The following is a 16,560-nucleotide window of genomic DNA, read 5'->3' as shown; positions in this document are numbered from 1 at the left end:
TATGGAGGACGAAACCTGCAAAAATAATAAATATATACACAAATACATATATAAGTAAATTAATCCATATAATTGTGCATAAATAAATATATAAATAATTAAATGTGCGAGGAGGTATATAATTAAATAAACATAAATAAATGTACCCATTAATACAAAACAACACAATATAAAACGGAAATGCAAAAATTTTAAATGTAAAAATGAAAGCTGATTTTTAATTCTATATTTCTTTAATCATTCATTTATTTCTGTATTTATTTTTCCTTTGTGCAACATGTTAATGAGAGGATGTCAATCAAACATCAGTAGGCGGACTTTATGACACCATTGGCTGATCATAACAGTAATAAGGACAATACCGAATTTTCACAATCAACCAATTAATAAACGTTTATCAAAGCATCTCACTTTTACGATTTTACAAACTATTCGCTGCCTCGCAGAGCAACTCTGCTACTGACCTTCTCTTAACCATAGTGAAACTGCAAACTCCCGCCAATAACCGTTGCACCTGGTATGATAGTTTGACTTTAATGCCTGAACTGCTGTTGACATCCTCTCATTAGCATGTTGCACGAAGGAAAAACAAATAAGGAACAGCATACAGAAATAAATGTATGATTAAAGAAATATAGAAATGTGGAATAAAAATCAACTTTCATTTTTGCATTTCCTTTAACAATTTGCATTTCCTCAACCATGTAGGCCTTTAAGTTTTGTACTGTATTATTTTTGCATTGATTGGTGCATTTATTTATATATCCCCTTGCAAATTTAATTATTTACATATGTATTTATGCATGAATATGCAATTTATTTAAGTATATATTTATTTATTTAATTATTGTTTTTGCATGTTTTGTCCTCCATAGGTTAGCAGTCCATCATCTAACGGTTGGGTGTTTCAACAAGACACTGACCCAAAACACAAGCAAATTGTCAACAGAATGGTTAAAGAGGAAGAAAATGTGTGTTTTGGAATGGCTAAGTCGGAGTCAGATCAATTAAGATGTTGTGGCATGATCTGAAGAGGGCTAATCCCAGAAATATTAATGAACTGAAACAAATTTGTAGGGAGGAATAGTATAAAATCCCTCCGCTGTGATATACAAGGCTGATTACAACTACAGGAAATGTCTGGTGGAGGTTATTGCTGCTGAAAGAGGTTCTACCACCTTTACTATTCTCATTGTATTCTAATGAATTAAAAATTCAGGATGCACATTTTAGTTTAATTAAATATGCAGATGACATGGCACTTGTCAACCTTTTGCAGGAAGGAGGAACAGAAATGAATAATCTTTATTATAATCAGGTATATTCCATCCAGAATTGGTGTCGGTTGAGTGCACTTGAGATTAATGTGAATAAAACCAAAGAATTAGTTGTTACAAGCAAGAAGCAGGAAATCTCTGAACAAGTAGAACCTTTAATACTTGCTGCGCACCCTGTAGAAATAGTTTGCCATTTTAGATATCTGGGAACATGTATATGCAGTCATCTTAATTTGAATGAGAATACAGATTAAGTTTTTTTTAAAAAGCAATGCAGAGACTGCACCTAATTAGGAGGTTAAACCACTTTGGTGCAAGTAAAGGCATTTTAGAAATGGTTTACAAGAATCTCGTGGAAAGCATTATGTCTTTCAATATGACCATGTGGTACGGAAACCTGAGAGTAAATAACAAAGCAAAGTTGTCTAAGGTTGTTAATGTAGCAAGTAAAATTGTAGGTAAGACACAGAGGCAACTAAACGATATATTTGCAAAGTAAAACAAAAAGCTTTTGCAGTTATAGAGGATCGTACCCACCCTCTACACAGTCACTTTCAGTTATTACACTCAGGGAGGAGGTTTAGGCAAATGCAGGCTTTCAAGAATGGCTATCAGAGCATGAGACCAGTTTAAAAATGGCACAGCAAATAAAACAAACTTTCTCACCTCTGATGTTGATTTCCATATCCGGCACTGGTCTTTGATTTTGCTATTTGCGTATTAAGTTATTATTTATTAACCAAATACACATCGATCGATCGATCGGATTTCCCCAGGGTTCCCACTCTTTTATGAACACCAAATTCAAGGACTTTTTTTAGCACCTTTCGTTTCATATCAAACACCTATCAAAGTCACATTCCAGCAAACATGGTATAAAAAAAGGACTCTTAGATAATAAATCGAAAATATTATTTAATATGTGGACATAACTTTTTCTTTAAGCTCAAAATAAATATTATTGGTTACAATACTTTCAAGTCAACAGTATTATTTATATCACCTTTTAAAGTATCCATCTATGACCAAAGGGAAGGGACTTTTAACTGGACTAGATTTAGCTAAATCTAATGCTTCGTGCAAGCCCTGTGTCATTTGAATAAAGGAACTGCATAACCATCTGTTACAACTGTCCCTGCCCATGAGACAGCAGCAGCAGCTGACGACACACTTTTTCAGAGTCCGTAAAAGCCCTGATCTTTTGACATTATTACCCAACCAACAATTAAACTTGTACCTTGAGTTAAGAGGTTGAATTAAACGTGCTCACTAACAATAAAGAAATGAGGATGAATGCATCTTTTAAAAATACATTTAAAGTAAAAATACCTTTAAAAAAAAAAACTTTATAAAGTTAATTCAGAAAGAAAAAAAAAAACGAAAGGCAAATAATCTTAATGAGTGTTCTGTCTTGTTTTCCAGTAAAATATCTAAACATTTTTAAAATAAGTTACATTTCCCCGAGAAGCAACATTGCAAAAGATATTTACACTTGTTTTCAGAGAATGTATGTAATTTATTTTTTATTTATTTTTTATTTTTTTTAGATTTTCTCCCCTTTTCTCCCCAGTTAGGATTGCCCAATTCCCAGTATGCTCTGAGTCCTCGTGGTGGCGTAGTGACTCGCCTCAATCCGGGTAGCGGAAGACGAATCTCAGTTGCCTGGGCATCTGAGATGTCAATCCGTGCATCTTATCACGTGGCTTGTTAAGCGAGTTACTGCAGAGACCCAGCGTGTGTGGAGGCTCACGCTATTCCCCGCGGCATCCACGCACAACTCACCACGCGCCCCACCGAGTGCGAGAACCACTGTTTGCAGTAACATGATCACAGAACTATCCTTTTAAGAGATTAAGTCAATGTTCACCAGATTAAAGTTCAAATTTACTGAAAATTAACAAATGAAATCGGCTATTATAATGTTAATTGAAAATAAAAGTCAGAAGTCCACATACACCTTAGCCAAATACATTTAAACTCAGTTTTTCACAATTTCTGACATTTGATTGTAAAAAACATTTCTCGTCTTAGGTCAGATAGGATCACTACTTTATTTTAAGAATGTGAAATGTAGCTCAGTGGTAAAATACGCTGGCTACCACCACTGGAGTTCACTAGTTCGAATCCCAGGGTGTGCTGAATGACTCCAGCCAGGCTTCCTAAGCAACCAAATTGGCCCGGTTGCTAGGGAGGGTAGAGTTACATGGGGTAACCTCCTCGTGGTCGCTATAATGTGGTTCGTTCTCGGTGGGGCGCATGGCAAGTTGAGTGTGGATGCCGCGGTGGATGGCGTGAAGCCTCCACACGCAATACGTCTCCATGGTAACGTGCTCAACAAGCCACATGATAAAATGTGTGGATTGATGGTCTCAGATGCAGAGGCAACTGAGATTCATCCTCTGTCAACCAGATTGAGGCAAGTCACTACACCACCACAAGGACTTGGAGTGCATTGGGAATTGGGCATTCCAAATTGCAGAGAAAACAATAGAAAAAACAAAAAAAGAATGTGAAATGTCAGTATAATAGTAGAGAGAATGATTTACTTCAGCTTTTATTTCTGTCATCACATTCCCAGTGGGGAAGTTTACATACAATTTGTTAGTATTTGGTAGCATTGCCTTTAAATTGTTTAACTTGGGTAGCTTTGGGTAGCCTTCCACAAGCTTCTCACAGTAAGTTGCTGGAATTTTGGCTCATTCCTCAATTCCTGGTGTAACTGAGTTAGGTTTGTAGGCCTACTTGCTCACACACACTTTTTCAGTTCTGCCAACAAATCAGATTGAGGTCAGGGCTTTGTGTTGGCCACTCCAGTACCTTGACTTTGTTGTCCTTAAGCCATTTTGCCACGACTTTGGAGGTATACTTGGGGTCATTGTCCATTTGGAAGGCCCATTTGCGACCAAGCTTTAACTTCATGGCTGATGTCTTGAGATGTTGCTTCAATATATCCACATAATTTTCCTTCCTCATGATGCCATCTATTTTGTTAAGTGCACCAGTACCTCCTGCAGCAAAGCACCCCCACAACATGATGCTGCCACACCCATGATTCAAGGTTGGGATGGTGTTCTTTGGCTTGCAAGCCTCACCCTTTTTCCTCCAAACATTACAATGGTAATTATGGCCAAACAGTCAAATTTTTGTTTCACCAGACCAGAGGACATTTCTCCAAGAAGTAAGATCTTTGTCCCCATATGCACTTGCAAACTGTAGTCTGGCTTTTTTATGCCGGTTTTGGAGCAGTGGCTTCTTCCTTGCTGAGCAGCCTTTCAGGTTATGTCGATATAGGACTCATTTTACTGTGGATATAGATACTTGTCTACCTGTTTCCTCCAGCATCTTCACAAGGTCCTTTGCTGTTGTTCTGGGATTGATTTGCACTTTTTGCACCAAACTACATTAATCTCTAGATAGGCAGAATGTGTCTCCTTCCTGAGCGTTATGATGGCTGTGTGGTCCCATGGTGTTTATACTTGCATACTATTGTTTGTACACATGAACATGGTACCTTCAGGCATTTGGAAACTGCTCCCAAGGATGAACCAAACTTGTGGAGGTCCACAATTGCTTTCTAAGGTCTTAGCTGATTTCTTTTGATTTTTACATGATGTCAAGCAAAGAGGCACTGAGTTTGAAGGTAGGCCTTAAAATACATCCACAGGTATGCCTCCAATTCAGTACACCTCCTATCAGAAGCTAACTGGCTAATTGTCTAAAGGCATGACATCATTTTCTGGAACTTTCCAAGCTGTTTAAAGTTGCAGTTAACTTTGTGTATGTAAACTTCTGACCCACTGTAATTGTGATATAGTCAATTAAAAGTGAAACAATCGGTCTGTAAACAATTGTAAAAAAAAAAAAAATACTTGTGTCATGCACAAAGTAGATGTCCTAAACGACTTGCCAAAACTATAGTTTGCTAATATTAAATCTGTGGAGTGGTTAAAAAAATAAGTTTGAATGACTTCAACCTAAGTGTATGTAAACTTCTGACTTCAACTGTATTAACGATAATAAGATGATATTTTGAATTATTTAATGCAGACTGCATCTTCTTCACATTATATTCTATATTTCTTCTTTTGTACCAAAGAGCCCCATCAACAGCAAACAATGACTTACCAATTGTTGTATCTACCTTTGAAAAAACATAATTTATCCTAAAGATAAACACTAGAGGACTTATTACACTATCTTGAGGGGTTTCCAAACTAACTCTTTTCTTCTTCTTCAGTTTTATGGTGAGTAGCACCAACGTTAAGGTGCATTATCGCCACCTACTGTGTTGGAGTGTGGACCAGAGTTTACCCACCAAACTAACTCAAGCACACATAAATGGGCAAACAGGAAGTGATGTCAAACATGAGACACAGTTCTAAAATTCAGGTGAGGATGACTTCTGGTGGTGTGGAGCGGGGTTTGCAGGTACAGATGTTACAGCAACAAGAAAACATGACCTCACAAGCTGCACAAACACAGATCAAAAACACAAACTAAACAGTGACATACTTGGGAGGAAGGCATCAGGCAGCCAGTGACACTCACTATGAGTCACGCATGAGGAAACGCTCAATTTGAGTCATACATGAACAAATGCTATCATACAAAAATAAACTAGCATTAGCCATAAATACCAGAGCTAACCTGTTAGCCTAAAAACAACAAACACATACCTTCAGATTGGAAGCTATTAAAACCGGAAAGGGGTTGTCATTAGACAGTGATGCATTTCCAGGTGGCACAAAACTGCCCTAATAAACCCCAGGGGTGCATCCTGATTGGCTACCAGGCTCACCTAATTCCAAACGGGAGTGGTATAATAAAACACATCACTCTGAGAGAAGCATGCAGAGATAGACAATGGTCTGTCCCACTACATAAACAAAGCGCACGCTTCTTACTTCTAGCACCATCATGCTTCTGTCGCGCGACAGCTCCGTGATGCATCAACTGCTAGCAGGAAGCATTTTTCAAAAATGTATAAAGTTTTAATTATTGACTTATTTTTTTACCCAAACCTATCGATTTGCTTCAGAAGACATTAATTGATCGACTGGAGTTGTGTGGATTAATTTAATGCTGCCTTAATGCAGCGCACTGCAAGAGCTTTTTCTCTGAAAACGCTATTTGCTTAGGTGGTTTGCTGGGGATTCCCTCTAACAGCTTGCATGATAATGTCTGCTTTGGCCATGACTCATAATAAAGTAAGCCTTAGCCAAATCTGTCTGGCACATATCGCTATCTTAGGACATTAGACTAAATAAATCCATAAATATCTAGTCTAATTAACTAGTTAAATAATCCACAGGCTTTCCTTGCTTAGGAACACATTCTGAGATGGGTCACTAGGTTAAACTATTCAGATAAGCAGGCCGAGGTACACCATTAATTGGCTCTAATACTCCAATCTCTCCTCTCCACCAATAGCTGGTGTATGGTGAGCGTACTGGCGCACTATGGCTGCCGTTGCATCATCCAGGTGGATGCTGCACACTGGTGGTGGTTGAGGAGAGTCCCCTGTTCACTTTTAAAGCACTTTGAGTGTAGTGTCAGAAAAGCGCTATATACAGTAAATGTAACATTCATTCATTCACATAGAAATTTAGTTTATTAGTTTTATGCCATTTGGCCTGTGGCCTAACCTAGCTTGCAAACACTAGGTGCACATAGCTCTTAGGAGCAGCAGCTGTACATAAGTCTTGGTGATACATCTGCTTGGTTGGGGGTTTGTGTTTTGTGTGTGTTATATAAATTTGTGCAGCTTCCCTGCTTTGTAGGGGTTTGTTTATGTATATTTGTGAAGCAGCATGTAACACATGCTCAATGCAGGATGTCTTACACTTTGTCTCATTGTGCAGCATGAGTATGTCCACATGCTAACTCAGTGTGTATATGTTTTTCTAGCAGTAGCAAATCTCTGTTCTTGCTCTGCAGCAGCATAGCAGATCTAGTCCGCAAAGACCAATATCCTTTCATCATGTCATACCTACATTCACATGCTAAATCTTTCAGAGAGTTGGCATGACTGAACTTCTGTAAAACTGACCAAAGCTAAAGTAGTGGCCGCCTGGCCGGGGACATGTAGATTATACCAATTGTATGTCCACAGTGACACTTCCCACATCACAAATTACAAACACAGCAATGCTGTGTGGTCAGGCATTTCAACCATGCTAAACCAAGCAACTATTTACCACATCAAATGCAGATGACATCACAGTGGTAGGCCTCATAACCAATAATGATTATTGAGTCAAGGTGGTTTCCAACAAGGTGCCCTCAGTAGCATGCATGGAGCCTCCAAGTTTCCCATGAAGTGTCAGTTTTAAATCTTTTGGTTTTCTTTCAATTTCATTTTGAATAATACTTCCATGAGATCATAAAAAGAGCTGTTTTAACATTTCATATAACATTAAAACTTTCAATAATTTGAAACTGATGCTTTTAATTCTTGTCAGAGTCATCGATAAAATTCACGGGGCCCGGGACATAATTGTTATGGGTGGGCCCCCTCTCCCTCGGGCCAAATGAGTAGGCTATTCTATAGAGCAATTGTTCCTTAAACGTTTTGACTCCAAAGAGAATAATTGAGAGCAGCTGTAATCACCACATATATGTGTATTTCCTGGTACTCAACCATATAAATGACCTACAGTCACATTATTTCACCCACCTGCTGGAATTGTCCATCATAGCTGTGCAGGTAAAGAACATGAATCAACACATTGGAACATTTGTCATTTATTTGTCATCAGATATTCATCCAGTTCAATATTATTTGGAATTTAATGTTTGAAACAATACCATCAACACCAGGCTATTATTTTGTACATTCATTTGTTTCCTGTACTTGTGCAAAAAGAAATGTTTGATTTTAAGGAAAACTAACCCATCAGGCAATAAGTTATAATGGAAGAATATAGCTGCAAGCAGCAATTACGGGGCCAAGTACCAAAATGGCAAGCATTGCACAGCATTGACCACAACCCAAAGATCAGATATGACATAAAGCACAAACACCATTACACATCGCCTCAGAATTAATCTGAACCTACAACTTTCCATTCAACAGGACACTGCACAATCTGCTGCCCCACAGAGCCACAACATGGACAGTCACCAAAGGGACATACCAAGCATAGAGCAATCACAGACAATCATCATAGTCACCATAATCAACTTCATATTCATGTTACTTTACAACTAAATCAAAATCAATACTTGATTGGAGAAAGGCCCAGCAACAATTTGGTAAGCACAATGCAAAGATCTCCATATCAACTAAAATTTTAACTGCATGATTTATTGAGGTGGGGATTCAAACCCACACCCCTTGAAACTATAAATCAATACTTTAATACACGGAGCCACTCAGTTGCCATGTCAGGCTGATGGCAAAGAGACATGACAAGGTTAGAATCAGCATAAAAGTGTAAATTATCTTTTGATCTATAGGTGGCGCTGTCTCAAATCTGCTCAGGTATGCTCAGGACATGATGTTTATGATGCATAAAAATGTTCTTTTAAATCTGACAATGCTTTTAAAAGATATATCATGTTTTAATAAAATTCAGTGTGGCAGAGGGACATTATGACTGACATGATAAAAATTGGTATTGTTGAAATCCGCATGACCTAAGGAATCCACTTCAGTGCTTGGCCCCTAATAATAATACTACTAATGGATACAATAGGTGCCATAGCATCTTTGGTGCTTGGCCTTTAATAATAATAATAATAATAATACAAACGAAAACAATAGGTGCCACTGCACCTTCGGTGCTTGGCCCCTAATAATAATACCAGAAGATACAATAGGGGCTATGCACCTTCGGTGCATTCGGTGCAATTGACTAAAACTTCTCAGTGTTGTTGTGCAACGTTTGGACAAATTCCACAGAAAACTAGTGACCTGTCCCACAGCGTTTTGACTGATATGTGAAGCATACTGTACATCTATCAGACTATACTGTCCATAACTCCTTTTATAAAATACATCATATTGAGACTGTGAAAGATTTTATTATCTATTGGTTTTCACTACCTCAGTGCACACTTAAAAAGATAAAAAAAATCACTTTGGTTAGAACAGAGGATGTGGTTTTCAAGAATTGTTCTTTTGAATGAGTCATTGCACAGAAATAAGAAAATGTCAAAAGTGAGAAAGCAAAGTTAACTTTATTGCTTTGAATTGAATATAGATTATTTGATGAATGATTGCCAACTTCATATAGTCTATCTGTTGCTGTGGGTAGTATGATGACTGAAGACACTGAAAAGCCTACTTGTGTGCACACTGTCCATTTTCTAATGTGCACTGTAACTACGAACCACAAGTAGGCAGATGCATTATTGAAATGTACACATCACTTTCCTGCATGCATAACCTGATGCAAGCATGACAGAAGACATGAATGAAGCTCATTTGCATGTTCTGCATGCCCTCTAGTTTGACATTTTACAAATGCATGTAATTAATTTTCAAATAGTGAACCTGCCATAATTTGATTACGGCAATTGTCTTCTTTTTTTTTTTTTTTAAACACATCTGCAATTGAAACTCACATTAACTGTTCAGACTATTAAACAGGCAATAACACAATAGAAAAATGAACCATGTGACAAAAGTGTTTTTGGAAAGTGATACACTTCCATAACTCACTGAATCTTTATTGTGAAAGTAGGACATTTGGAATTTCCGTTGAACGATCAATATAATACATCCATCTATCGACAAAGGTAAATTGTATTATGGTTTCCACAATTTTCCTTGAGTCCTGAGAGATTACTTTGGAGAAAATGTACATTTATTCATTTAGCCAACGCTTTCATCCAAAGCGAATCAATGATTCATTTTAAGGAAACAGTAACATAAAAGTGCTGCAATACAAATTTTCTATTGTATTAGAAAAGTTTGAGTCAAGATAGAGATTAGAGTACAACATTTTTTCTTAAGAGTGTAGGGTTAAGTGCTCTAAGAAAAGAAGTTAGTTTAGCTTTTATGAAAAGTAAAAAAATAAAATAAAAGAAATACAGGAAATTTGTATTAAATGATCAATAGCTTCAACAACTTTAATATCCAACAAAAGGAAAAAAAACACAAGATAAGCAACACTAAACATGGATAAATATATTGCAAAAGTTAGAAGGTCTTAAGGCGAGTTTTGAACATGTTGACAGTTTAGGTAGAACGGACAGTGGTCGGTCAATCAAAAAGGATGTCAATGATGTTTAGTAGACAGTACAGCTGTGTATCATCAGTATAACAATTCAAATACAATAAAAAATATAAGAAATTATATTATTGGTACCAAAAAATAATAAAATGTGATACATGACATTTTATCCAGAGCGACTTAATAGTGCATTCAAGGCATACAGTGTACCAGTTTGTGTGATTCATGGGAATCAAACCCATGATCTTGGCGTTGCTAGCACCATGCACTACCAGTTGAGCTACAGGAACACTTGTATCATTCAGGTAGGAAGTAAAGCACCATGCCCTGAATGCCAGGCCTCTCTGCCTAAGACAGTTAAGGCAACCAGCAGTATAAAAAAATGCAGCCTCAAGATCCAATAACTAGCAATAATTTATTGCCTGCAATAAATCATTATTTATCCTGAGGGTGCTGTGGCTAGCTCTAAAACAAAACTGAAATGTATCAAAGACATTTTGGCTAATAAACTACCATTTCTGCAGTATATAGTACCTATACTGTGCATAGTACTGAGATGACCTACTACGTTTGTCAAGATTTCTAGAAAACAGTGCATATACTGTGCTGGGTACAGTATCCCCGAATGCAATGTGCTTTACTTGATCTCCAATTTCCACTGTGATGAATGATGTGATGGTCTCCAACGCTGCTGATACAACACGCTTCCAGTCACACCACAAGGGAAGGTAAATACCCTGGAGCTGATGCAAAAATGTCTGATCGGAGATGCTGCTTGTCGGTGAGTCTGCATTCAGAACTTTCACAAACAACATGCCAGCATCTCTTGTGATCATGCTGACCCAACTTAAATCTAAATTGTATGTTGGGCCCAGATTACAAGAGTTGTGTTCATTTAAGGAGTGTGCTGTATCCACCTCTGGGAGGGACAGCTGTGGCACAAAGGGAAGACAGGCACTACTTGTGCATCCAGGGGAGCAGCCTCCAGGGTAGGGCTACACCAGCTGTGCGGAAGGTCTCGTTTAAGTTGGGGCGTGAAGTTCAAACCGTGGGCTTAGTGACTACTAGTTAGTTTGTAACCAATTCAGTGCTTTATTTGGTTGCACCACCTGTTCTTAATGCAATACTTAGCGTAAGCTCTCCATAAAGCAATGTATAATCGCATAATATGACGTTTACCTTTACTGATCCAATAAGCAGCCTTCAAATTTGTAAACAGAAGTGTTGAAAGGCCATGGGTTATCTTGCCAAGGTTGACGGCAACAATTTACAGTTTAATTTAAATACAATACACAAAAAATCTCTAGGTTAAATATAAAAAATAGTAGCCTTTAATCTAAATATTTATGTAAATAATAACACAAATATTTAGGAAGTGTATAAATAAGGGCAACGAATAAATATTAACACTAATTGACATTTGTTCCTTTTACTATCCTATACATATTTTGTTTCTTTTGAAACTTGGCATTCCAGTGACAGCAACGGAAAGTGCACACCTGAGGTAAATTATGCTGAATACAAACGCTTCAAATTACTTTGGCTTTATTTTAGCAAACGTCTGTCAGTACTCGGATGGCTTCACTTCCTGTGAAGTTTTGTATCGACGTACCCTTATTCCCTATGCCGTTTGGAGTGCCCTGTGCTCCCTTTCGGATCAGAATCTCACTTAAGATGGCTAAATAACATGTGAAATCTACTTTGCATGGTACTATCGGTCGATTGGAACGACCATACACTCACTGGGCACTTTATTAGGAGCACTTGTACACCTAGTGTACTTATGCGATTATCTAATCAGCCAATAGTGTGGCAGCAGTGCAGTACATAAAATCATGCAGATACGGGTCAGGAGCTTCAGTTAATTTTGACCGTGGCATGATTGTTGGTGCCAGATGGGCTGGTTTGAGTATTTCTGTAGCTGCTGATCTCCTGGGATTTTCACATGCAACAGTCTCAGAATGGTGCCAAAAACAAAAAACATCCAGTGAGCGGCAGTTCTGCGGTCAGAAACGCCTTGTTGATGAGAGAGGTCAACAGAGAATGGCACCTGGTTCGAACTGACAAAGTCTACAGTAACTCAGATAACCGTTCTGTACAACTGTAGTGAGCAGAATAGCATCTCAGAATGCACAACAAGTTGGACCTTGAGGCGGATGGGCTACAACAGCAGAAGACCATGTCGGGCAATTTATTAGGACAATAGTGTTCCTAATAAAGTGCTCAGTGAGTGTATGTCATGCAAAACATGTCATTCAATCAGTTTGCTTTTTTATTCGAACTGTTATTCGTAGTTGGTGTCTTCGGTAAATATTTAGTTTATATATAGGTTATACTTAGGCTAAGCATAAGGGTGCAACGCTTAAACATTTAGAAGTGTGTAAATTGTAACTTTGTGCCCATTCATGCTGTAACTAGTCTAAGTTGTAACATAAGCATAGCTGGTGCAACCTGTCCCAGAGTTGGGGGCACACTACTGGGTTGCTGTCTTGAAGGCAGTTGAGAAGACGTTCCACCGCAGAACTCGCTAACAGTGCTTGTCCTCTTGAAACCCACTTCTGTTGTGAGTCTGGCTCAGGGACGGACATATGGGGACTGGATCGACGATAATTTTGAGTGAAAGAGAAGTGGATCCATCTTCTCAAAAGTGCTTCTTTTACAAACTGAAAACAAAGTCCCACAATTCTGCATTTAGGCTGAAAAGAGGTGGAGAGGCAATAAGCAATGAGAACCCATATGCAGCAATAGTTTGTGTCTACTTGAATTAACCACAATTTTTCAAGTGATGCCATCAATTTGCACCACTCAATATTTGATAGATTCATGTTACTACACACATTTAAAAAGGAAAGGAAGTGCCACTGTCAGAGCTCATTTGTGTCTTACCTAAACTAATCAGATGAACTAAACTCCATTAACATCTCCATAATTCTCCAAAAATGGACGGACGGAGCTTGGGACATGGTATATTGGAGATGTTTCCTCTACTGAAAGTTTTTCTGGTAAAACAATACATAAGATAAATTATGCCACAGTGTTTAATAAGAATGAGTAATACCTTATAATACCTTTCACTCACAATACTACCAAACATTGCACATTAACCCTTATGTTGTGTTCTGGTCATTTTGACCTGGATGATTTTTCTTTTTTTTTTTTAACTTAATCCAATGGGAAATTAAATTCCTTGACTTTGTTCACATATGGTATCTGTAAACACAAAAGAAATTTGACCATTTACTCTATATTTTTTGGTTTTGTTTCATTTGTTACACTTGTTGTGTTCCCGGTCAAAAATGACCGGCCATTGCACGTACTAGTCTACAAAATACAGAAATATTAGGTGTTCAGGAGCATCCCAAACCTTTAGATGTGCACATATGTGGATGTGTGTTTTCACACACGAAGTCCTTGTACACATGCACACACACACACACACACGTTGGTACTCCTATCATTATGAGGACTCTCCTAGACATAATGATTTTTATACTGTACAAACTATATATTCTATCCCCTACTCCTACCCCTAAATCTATCCCTCATAGAAACCTTTTGGCATTTTTACATTTTCAAAAAAACATTGTTTAGTATGTTTTTTTAAGCCGATTGAATTACAGAGACACTAGGGGTGTCCTCATAAACCACATTTATAGCATAATACCCTCGCAATTACTAGTGTGTAACCTAATAAAATGTCCTCATAAACAACAAAAACCAACCAACTCATACACACACACACTCAATGTGTGTTGAGGACCCTTTTGTGCATTGTCTTTCAATGTACACTCTTTGAGGAATATTTCAAGATCTACTTATCAAATTATGTTGTGTTTGGGCTTGTTTGAATCAGGATAGTCTGCTGTAAATTACGATATGTTATTTTCTCTGTTATTTGAATGTTTCGGGAAGCAATAAGGAAAAACCTGACAAAAAGACTGCTTATTATATTTATGTGTGTGTGTGGGAATTTGATACACTAAAACTCACTGCCGTTTGGCCTCTGAGTGAAACAAATTTGCTCACTGCATTCTACAAATTGAGACCTTTTCAACTATATAAAGCACATGGATTTATAAACAATCTTAGTGTGCCGGTCATTTTTGACCGGGAACACAAACTGTGTTAGAACAAAATGAACACAGCACACATCTAATGAACTATTGATAACTAATGAAGCATGTGTAATATTAAAAATATTCATCAAAATCAAAACAGAAATGTAATGAAACTTAGACTCATACATATTTATGTACAATCGTATGCACATTTACGACTGGACTGTTCAGCATTAGGTTATCCAATGATTTTTAGTGACTTAATTATAGAGTGAGTTATTATAAAGTGTTTGTTCATTATATTTTGGAAATCCTTTAGTTACACACCAGAGTTGCCAGAAAAACAGCAGCAGCTCAGGATTCTCCAGACTCTTCGCAGAGGCCTCAATAGACATTCAAGTATGATATCTGCGGAATAATAATAACAACAGAATAATATAAGTTAGTGTAATTCTATGTGAGTGACTAGTTTTTATACTAAACATCTCTTAAACCTCACCAAACAAAAAAAAACAAAAAAAAAAAAAAAAAACTACAATCAAACTGTTATAATCACTTCAATCTCATCGAAACCATCGTGACAAACAGTCGCATATTGGCAAACCGATACAGGTATCTCAAGATATCCTTCTCGTTTGGAAAGATGCACCCTCCGGAAGTCGCATTTGTCGGCCGCATACGTCATCGAGGCTGTCTCGTTTCAGAAAAGCGAGTAGGACACTTCGAACGCGACCTTCTTTCCCGGGAATTCGGAGAATGCATGAGGTGTATCCTTCGTGGGCACTCACAACCGACAATTCTTTGCTTCAACAGAAATGTCTAAAAAAATGCCCGTAATTATGATGTTCAAACGCAAGTAATGTTAATTCCCAAGTTGAAATACCTCAGTAGATGGGTACAGAGTATATAATATGTATAATTATGTTAATATATAATTAAAATAAAGTATTAGACTAAAAGTACAACTTTAAAATCTATTTTCTTTTCTCTTTACATCATTATAACTCTACTAAAATGTACCTCATGCATTCCCTTCCAGTCAGAGGGAATTTGTTCCCTTCTCACTCAAAGCGCTCGCGCATGTTAAAGAGTTAAAAGCGCTGTCATAGCAACCATGTTCCGTTCCGTTTCCGTTCCCCTACGAAGACCTTAAACGATACTTTTTTAAAGGAGGACACTCGGTATACTGCAGCCTTCAAAGAACACGACCTCCGGAGGATGCATCCTTCCAAACGAGACACAGCCCATGTGTGTGAAAGAGGAGTGTTGTCATCATCATCACTCATCACACCGCTGTTCACGTGAACACAAACTGTTTAAAAGCGGCACAGCTGCGATTCAAACAACATTTCTCACCTCCGAGGTAGGTTTCCATTCTGTCAGTGGTCTTTGGTGTTGAGATTGGCGTGTCAAGTTATTATTTTAACTTTACAAAGGTGACAGGCTGTAGCGCGATGGCACAGACATGCTTGTAAATACAGTCTGGCTGATCAGTGGTGTGTCTAATGGTGCGCAGTGTTTCAAACTAGTTTCAATGGAAAGTAGCTAATGCCTGCTCGGAAAGTCGCTAGATGACGGCATTCGCTCATTAGCATATTTGTGACGTCATCGCGTCTCATTTGAATTTTGCATAGTTTACCGTACATACTGTAATACCCTATTAATTCCTAAATCTATCAATCACTCAGAAAAAAAGTTAGAAGCGACAGAAACTTATCTTTTCTCTCACACAGCATTCAGCCATAACAAACCACTATGTTCATATTAAAAAAAATATATATATATATAAAAAAAATATATATATAAATATATATATTTGCATGTTTACAAAAAAAACCCCCAAAACAATACAGATTCGTGATTGGTCCTTGACCACGCTGTTTGCACATGCGCAGCTCATTCACGTCTATGTCAGCTGCCGTGCGGTCAACTGATTGTGCTGCTCCGTCTTCTCTCTCTCTCTCTCTCTCTCTCTCTCTGTCTCTGTCTCTGTCTCTCAGTCTCAGTCTCACTGAACAGTCGACGCAGAGAGGGGTGTGCCTCCGA

At 37.8% G+C, this 16,560-nt stretch overlaps 1 long non-coding RNA gene across 1 annotated transcript; it reads right to left on the bottom strand.

The window, feature by feature from the left end:
- Nucleotides 1–9,908: 9,908 nt before the first annotated feature.
- LOC127452078 (uncharacterized) lies at nt 9,909–16,232 on the bottom strand. The gene is made up of 4 exons (XR_007899197.1): nt 15,871–16,232; nt 14,842–14,922; nt 13,343–13,455; nt 9,909–13,152 (listed from the first exon to the last, which is right to left on the bottom strand). It is a non-coding gene; the product is annotated as an uncharacterized LOC127452078 (long non-coding RNA).
- Nucleotides 16,233–16,560: the final 328 nt, after the last annotated feature.

This window comes from Myxocyprinus asiaticus, chromosome 14 (assembly GCF_019703515.2).
Source record: "Myxocyprinus asiaticus isolate MX2 ecotype Aquarium Trade chromosome 14, UBuf_Myxa_2, whole genome shotgun sequence".
NCBI lineage: Eukaryota > Metazoa > Chordata > Actinopteri > Cypriniformes > Catostomidae > Myxocyprinus > Myxocyprinus asiaticus.
This window is presented reverse-complemented; position numbering and strand designations above follow the sequence as displayed.